The 7644-nt window shown below is 45.3% G+C and overlaps 1 pseudogene; it reads right to left on the bottom strand.

The window, feature by feature from the left end:
- Positions 1-2618: 2618 nt before the first annotated feature.
- On the bottom strand, positions 2619-7229 carry LOC135271451 (tubulin beta chain-like; annotated as a pseudogene).
- Between the last annotated feature and the right edge of the window lie 415 nt (positions 7230-7644).

Here is a 7644-nt window from a genome sequence, read left to right as displayed (position 1 = left end):
AGGGCTGGGGGAGGAAAGGGGATGAGGATGGGGTGGAATCTGAGTTGGAGAGGGGGATGGGAGGGAAGGAGAGGGAGAGGAAGGGGGGATATTGGGCAAAAACATCAGCATAAGAATTATAAAAATATCTGCCATTTACATTATGAAAATTAAATAGGTTAGTGTTTGTTTAATAGAACATCAACAGAGCTTTGGGACAAAAATAAGTTTTGTGTTTTTTTTTTTTTTTTGAGACAGAGTCTTGCTCTATCACCAGGCTGGAGTGCAGTGGCATGATCTTGGTTCACTGCAATCTCCGCCTCCCCAGTTCAAGCAATTCTCCTGCCTCAGTCTCCAGAGTAGCTGGGACTACAGGCATGTGCCACCATGCCCAGATAATGTTTGTAGTTTTTAGTGGAGACAGGGTTTCACCATGTTGACCAGGATGGTCTTGATCTCTTTACCTCATGATCCACCTGCCTTGGCCTCCCAAAGTGTTGGGATTACAGGTGTGAGCCATGGCACCCAGCCACATTTTTTTTTTTTTAACCTTTGTGCTCTTTATCAGAAATGGAGTATGAAGTTTTGTCACTTAAATAGGAAATTCTGTCTAAACTTTTCTGCTTTATAATTCTATTGTATGACTGGAAGGAAAGCTTTCTCTCTCCTCTCTAAATGTTCACTGCAGAAATGAACTAACAATAGACAGCTTAACAGAAGAAAAACAGAACAGGCATAAACATGGGAGCCAGCTGAAAAATGAGACTGCAAGAAGGGTCAGATGGTTGATGCTTAAAGAGCACTCTCTTTTCAGGAGAGATGGAGATGGAGGCAACTTAGAGGGGGAGTAAGTGGTTTTTAGGGGAAATGAAAGAGCCCAAAAAACAAACAGTTGGCCTCAGACAAAGTTCCTCTGAGATCATGGGGAAGAGGTGACAAACTGCAGGATGGTGAAGGGCAGAGCTGCACTGCCTCTCATGATGCAGAGAAAGCCCAGAGAATCTGTTGAAACTGCTCTTCAGAGAATCAATGAAGAATGTGTCTGGGAAGGTTAATTTCAAATGACATCACTCAAAGTGCATGTTCCTGGTTGCAGGTGGAGAGGGATCAGTATGTCCAGTCTGTACTTGATAGGAATTTGGCTGCTAAGTTGTGTCACCATTTGAGCCTTTTTGTCCATTGGGTAAATTGAGCTGTACATTTTCTCTTGCTGTTTATGACAGTAAAACTGTGGTTGTCTGGGCGATCATCTTCTGAATCATGATCCAAGAAAAAAGCACTAATCCCACGATGCTGTTTTATATTCAAGGGAAGAGGAAGTTTGTTTTATTTTTATAACCTACACAATTACCTGCCATTCAGGATTGCCTTTCAGGGTATGTAGAAAACAGAAAATAGATAAGTTATGAAGATATCTAGGCACATTTAACAGTCTCTCCTTTTTTTTTTTTTTTTTTTTGAAATGTAGACTCAGTATCTGGCCCAGGCTGGAGTGCAGTGTCACAATCTCAGCTCACTGCAACCTCTGCCTTCCATGTTTCAGTGAGTCTCCTACCCCAGCCTCCCAAGTAGCTGGAATTACAGGCATGCACCACCATGCCTGGCTAATTTTTGTATTTTTGGTAGAGACAGGATTTCACCATTTTTGCCAGGCTGGTCTTGAACTCTCAACTCAGGTGATCCACCCACCATGGCCTCCCAAAGTGCTGGGATTACAGGTGTGAGCCACCATGCCCTGCCACATTTAACAGTCTCTACCCCACTTAGTCCTGAACAGAGAATTGTTAATATAAATTGGGAGAAGTGTTCTTCTTTTTTTTTTTTGACAGAGTCTGGCTCTGTCATCCATACTGGAGTATAACGCTGTGCTCTTGGCTCCCTGCAACCTCTACCTCCTGGGTTTAAGTGATTCTCCTGCCTCAGTCTCCTCCCCCTGAGCAGCTGAAATGACAGGTGGTCACCACCACACCCAGCCAATTTTTGTATTTTTAGTAGAGATGGGATTTCACCATGTTTGCCAGGCTGGTCTCAAACTCCCAGTCTCAAGTGATTCACCCACCTTGGCCTCTCAAAGTGCTGGGATTACAAGTTTGAGCCACCATGCCTGGGGAGGGGATGTTTTTTAATGTACCACTTCTGATTTTAACTCCCTCAACTGTTACATTTTTCTCAGGTGCCCTAGCTGAATGGCTCTTCACTGATCCCCTGTGAATAGTGGAGCTTAGGCCCCTCCACTGACTGTGGACATCGCCCCACCCTGACATCTTGGTTACTTTTAACTGTGAAGATGAGCCTGCAAGGCAAATGGGCCAGCTCCCCTTCACCTTGAGTCAGTGTGAAGGCTTTATTTTTCTTTCATTTGAGAAAAGTAACAACAATAGCATTTTAGAATGGGAGCTGAAAGTGCTGATGAGAGCAGAGATTTTTGGGCAATGTCTTCATGGATCAAAAAGCAGTACCATGAGATCTGTTTTAAGAAAAGAAGCATTTATTTGCATGCTTTGGAACTTGCTTTATTCTTTTTGCTTGTTTAAATTGTTTATTGTGAACTATATAACTCCTTTAGTAAGCTAAATTTCTATGTAATGTTACTCCTGTAACATTTGAAGTGTGACCCTAAAACTTTCCTGTTGATTTCTTTATTTCTTTGTTTCTTTCTTTTCTTTTTGAAAACCTTGCTCTGTCACCCAGGCTGAAGTGCAGTGGTGAGATTTTTGCTCACTGCAACCTCCACCTCCTAAGTTCAAGCAATTCTCCTGCCTCAGCCTCCCAAGTAGCTGGGAGTACATGTGCCTGCCACAATGCCTGGCAAATTTTTCTTTTTGTATTTTTAGTGAAGATAGAGTTTCATCATGTTGACCAGGCTTGTCTCTGACTCTTGACCTTAAGTAATCTGCCCACCTCAGCCTTCCAAAGTGCTGGGATTACAAGTGTGAGCCACCATACCTGGCCTCCATTTAATCTCTGTAGCTCTTACCTTTTCTCATGACTGTTAGTCTCTTTATGTTAATTTCTGTTCATAAATATTGACAATGCCTGGTGAGATATGGAGGTTAGATTCACTGTGAATCCACAGAATTTTAAATGCCCCTATAGCTTGAAGAAAAGGAGTAGTGCTGCTCCTGTCCTAGGCCTATAAATGTTTTTCCTATCCAAGGCTGTTTATATTCTGATTCTGAGTCTGTGCTCACATGACAGATGATTTCCTTTGATATGTACTGGGAACCCCTGATTTAAAGCTCATTTCCAGCTGATTAGTTCCCAACCTGTCCACAGCCTGTTGAGAGTTAAGAAACCCCCTGGATCAGGGCTCTATGGTGTCTTCCTCAAGGCTGAGGCCCTGAGGGCTCCAAGGTCCTGTGAGTCATCTGGTCAATAAACCCTGTGCCTCTAGTAAGGGACCTGAGTGTGGCAAAGAGAGTGAGATGGCATTGGAGGGTGTGGAGGGTTTCTTATTCTCCACAGAACACGCAAGCCAGATTTAGCCCCACTCCCTTCTCTGCTCTTAGCAGATTCAGGACCTCATTCAGTTCCCATGAGGAACAGCAGCTGCATCCCAACTGAAAACACAGAGAAGACAAAGGTAAATGCTGGGGTCATTTTCACTCTGCCTGGATCAGGACACTATAGTCTTTTCCTCCATCGCCCTGTCCTGGCCTGGCTTCTGCTCTGTAGGCTCTGTGATACCTTTTCTGTCTGGACTTTATCAGAAGCAAAATCTTCCGCACAAGTTTTCTGGCTTCTCCATTCCCAGCTATTCATCTTGAGTGGACTGACCTCCACTGCTGTAGGTCTCACAGCCCAGCGAACTATGACTGATCTCTTTTACTCAAGATGTTGTGGGGTTTATTTCTGAAATATGTGGGGTTTTCTTTTATTTTGCTGTGATTTTGTTTGTTGTCATCTATAAAATAGATGATTAACAGTTGAAACATCTGCTGTATTCCCAGAAGTGATGAAAGTGAAAACTCATTAATCCAACATTAATATGTGCTTTGTGCAATTTTGAATGCTCTTCAACAAGGTCAATTCCATAGTTCATCACAGTCCCATTCTTGTTGGTAACCGTGTTGTGCAAAACTGCCTTTACCCCCCTTTGTTGGTGCCCCAATCTAATATTCTAAGTGTCAGAGTTTCCATATTTGTAATAGAACATATTCCTCAACTGTGAGTTAGTGAAAGTGAATGTAACCTGTTACCCACAGTGATGATTCCCAACGAAGACCTTAAATGACACTTAGCTATGCTTGCTCTCATGTGGCCTCTGTACCTTCAACAGCTGTTGAGTCCTGTGATTATACATGATGGGAATTGTACACTTGAAATCAAACACTTGTCTAAAACTTGCTTTTTTCAGAATTCCTACCTCATTTTTCCATGGACAAAAGTATTATTTATGTCATAATGCACTTAAAATTCATATTACCTTGGAGTTTAAAGAAATATTCTAGCCATGCCTAACTGACCTCTGTATGTTGGATTGTTCTGTCAGAAAGCCCTCTCCCAGTTCCCCTGCATGTCTTCAGGAATCCACATTTCCCCAGAGCCATTTGTGCTCATGGGGGGCACCCCGAGAGTGAAGAAGGCCCTTTGTCAAGAAGGGAAGCAGAGGGTACTGAGAGGGTCCTGTGGGCGGAGCTGGAATCAACTTCCACTCTGCCTCCTGCAAGCCACGTGACCCTGGGCACATGCTCTCCTTCCTTGGGGAGCCTCTGTTTTCTTAGATTTGGAGCAGGGTGGTCACACTGACTTGCAGAGTTCTGAGAATCAGAGACAGAACATAAAAGGACTGGAGAACATTCTCCAAAAAGAAGCTGCAACACTTGTGTGGACAATGGGCTTTTCATGCCTCTCTTACTCGCTGTTTATCCCATGCAAGGAGCATGCTCTGGTGATGGTGGTGAGGGAGGAATGAGGATAGACATCGGCACTCCTGAGTCTGAAACATGCTTCTTCCTTATTGCATTATGACACCTGTCCCTGACTTGCAGGGTGTCCTGTGTCCTCCAACAGAGAGATGCACACCAAAGGGCACAGAGCTTGTGACCACCCATGGTGGAAGCACAAGTGAAGGGACCCAGGGTGCAAAAGAAAGAGACTGAATCTCTTGAGAATAAACAGGAGGCTGTGGAAGAGAAGGCTGAAGCAGGTTGGCTTCACTTGGGGGTTTGCATAACTCAGGTGGAGCTGCAAGGCTCCTGGCTGGGCAAGCAGTATGAGCAGGAGCATTGAGGCTGTGTGAGGGTCCCACAGAGCCACCATGGAAGAGCTCTGATGGGCAGGTGTGCACAGGAAATTATGCTCCCAGCACTTCCTCATTGCCCTATTGACCTTAGTCCGTTATCTGTAGGAATTATGATTCTTTCCCTGGCTGTGTGAAGGCCCTGGATCAGGGTGAATGAATGCCTAGAGCTCTGGGAAATTTAACTTGGTTCTGTCTGGGGACCCTGTCTCCCCAAGATTTTATGGCCCCAGGAGACTAACAATGAGGATGGGTCTGGTTTATTGGAGCTCTGGCCTTGGTCTTCAGAATCAGGTTGACTCTGGTGGGGAGCTCAAGGCCAATCCTGAGCTGTTCTGGCATCATCTTGTCCCCAGCAACCTCTCTCTCTCCCCTGTGAGTCCCAGCTTTGTCTCTCCCAACTTCAGCATGCAAAATCCTCACCCTTCACTGTGTCCCTGCTACCTGAGCCCAGATGCCAATTCTCAGCGGGGCTCAGAGCCCCAGCTTTCTCAGAAATGAGCTGGGACTGATGTGGTTATGAGGTCATTGTGAGGACAAGGAGACCAAACCCATAAGGAAAACATCTTGCAAAATAGCTGCTAAAAAGGAGAACCTCCTCTCTCCTGGTTACATGAAAACATTCCCACTCAGAAGATCAGCATCAGATGTTCATTGAAGTTTACTGACCTTAGGGTGGAACAGCTCAGGCCCCAGGATTTCCAATCTTTGTTTCAAAAGATAAGTGATAGCCTCTGTCTCCAAGATTAAAATTCAGATTCTTACAAGATGAAGAGATTATAGGAATGCATACACAGTTAAACTCTGAGATCTATACTGTGATATGTAGATAATTATTCTTAATGACATACAGATAGATATGCAGCCACACAAGGAAGTATTCAGTAGGTGCACAGGTATTTTATAGAAGACAAAATGTATATTAGGCAAAAAGAGCACATGGAAATAACCAAAAAAAATTGTTTTCACTATGAAAATGCTTTAATATTGGTGTCCGTACAGCATGGGACGTGGACAGGGAAAACAGCAAGTGCACACACAGAGGCACAGGCCAGAGGGCAGGCTGGGAGTGAATAAAGAGTTCACACCACTCCCTGCTTTGCCCGGTGACTGGAGGCTCTAGGCCACCTCCTCCTCAGCATGGCATCCTGGTACTGTTGGTATTTGAACACCAGGTCATTCATGTTGCTCTTGGCCTTGGTGAACACCATCTTGTCCAGGCCCTCACCTATGCAGCAGTGCAGAAAGGTCTTGTGCAGAAACATGGCTGTGAAATGCTCTGAGATGCACTAGAACAGCTCCTGGATGGCTCTGCTGTTGCCAGAAAAGGTGGTGGATATTTTTAGCCCTCAGGGCAGAATGTCACAGACAGCCATTTTCTCATTGTTGGGGATCCACTCAGCAAAGTAGCTGCTGCTCTTGTTTTGGACATTAAGCATTTGCTCATCCACCTCCTTCATGGACATGTGGCCCCTGAGCATGGAGGCCACTGTCAGGTAGCGACCATGGTGGGGGTCGCAGGCCACCATCATGTTCTTGGCATCCAACATCTGCTGGGTGAGCCCAGGTGCTGTCAGGGCCCGGGACTGCTGGCTTCCCTGGCTGGTCAGTGGGGCAAAGCTGAGTATGAAGAAGTGCCAGTGGGAGAATGGGACCATATTCACAGCCAGCTTCTGCAGGTCAGGATTGAGCTGGCCTGGGAAGCACAGGCAGGTAGTGACCCCACTCATGGTGGCAGACACCAGGTGGTTCAAGTCACCGCAGGTGGGTGTAGCAGCTGTAGGGTTCTGAATAACATGTCATAGAGAGCTTCATTATTGATGCGGTAGGTCTCATCTGTGTTTCCTATGAGCTGGTGGATGGAGAGGGTGGTATTGTAGGGCTCCACCACTGTGTCTGATGCCATGGGTTAGGGCACCTCACTGAATGTGTTCATGATCCTGTCTGGGTACTCCTCCTGGATCTTGTTGATGAAGAGGGTACCCATCCCAGACCCAGTCCCCCCATCCAGGGGGGTCTGGCCACTTTGCTGCTTTATTTTGTGTTTTCTAATATACTTCTGGATTCAATATGCTGTTTCTTAATTTTATGTTTAGATACCTTTGTGTTAGCTACTATATATACTTAACAAATGTTTTCTTTTATTTATGTAAAATGTTTAGATTAATAGAGGGCCAGGTGAGGTGGCTCACACCTATAATCCCAACACTTTGGGAGGTGGAGGTGGGTGGATCATGAGTTCAGGAGTTTGAGACCAGCCTGACCAACATGGTGAAACTACATCTCTACTAAAAATACAAAAATTGGCTGGATATGGTGGCACACACCTGTAATCCCAGCTGCTCAGGAGGCTGAGACAGGAAAATCATTTCAACTGGGGAGGTGGAGGTTGCAGTGAGCCAAGATTGTGCCTTCAGAGGTGT

This window comes from Aotus nancymaae, unplaced genomic scaffold (genome assembly GCF_030222135.1).
Source record: "Aotus nancymaae isolate 86718 unplaced genomic scaffold, 86718_ANA_hifiasm-v0.15.2.pri h1tg000079l, whole genome shotgun sequence".
Taxonomy (NCBI): domain Eukaryota; kingdom Metazoa; phylum Chordata; class Mammalia; order Primates; family Aotidae; genus Aotus; species Aotus nancymaae.
Note: the sequence above shows the minus strand (reverse complement) of the source record. Positions and strands in the feature narration are given on the sequence as shown.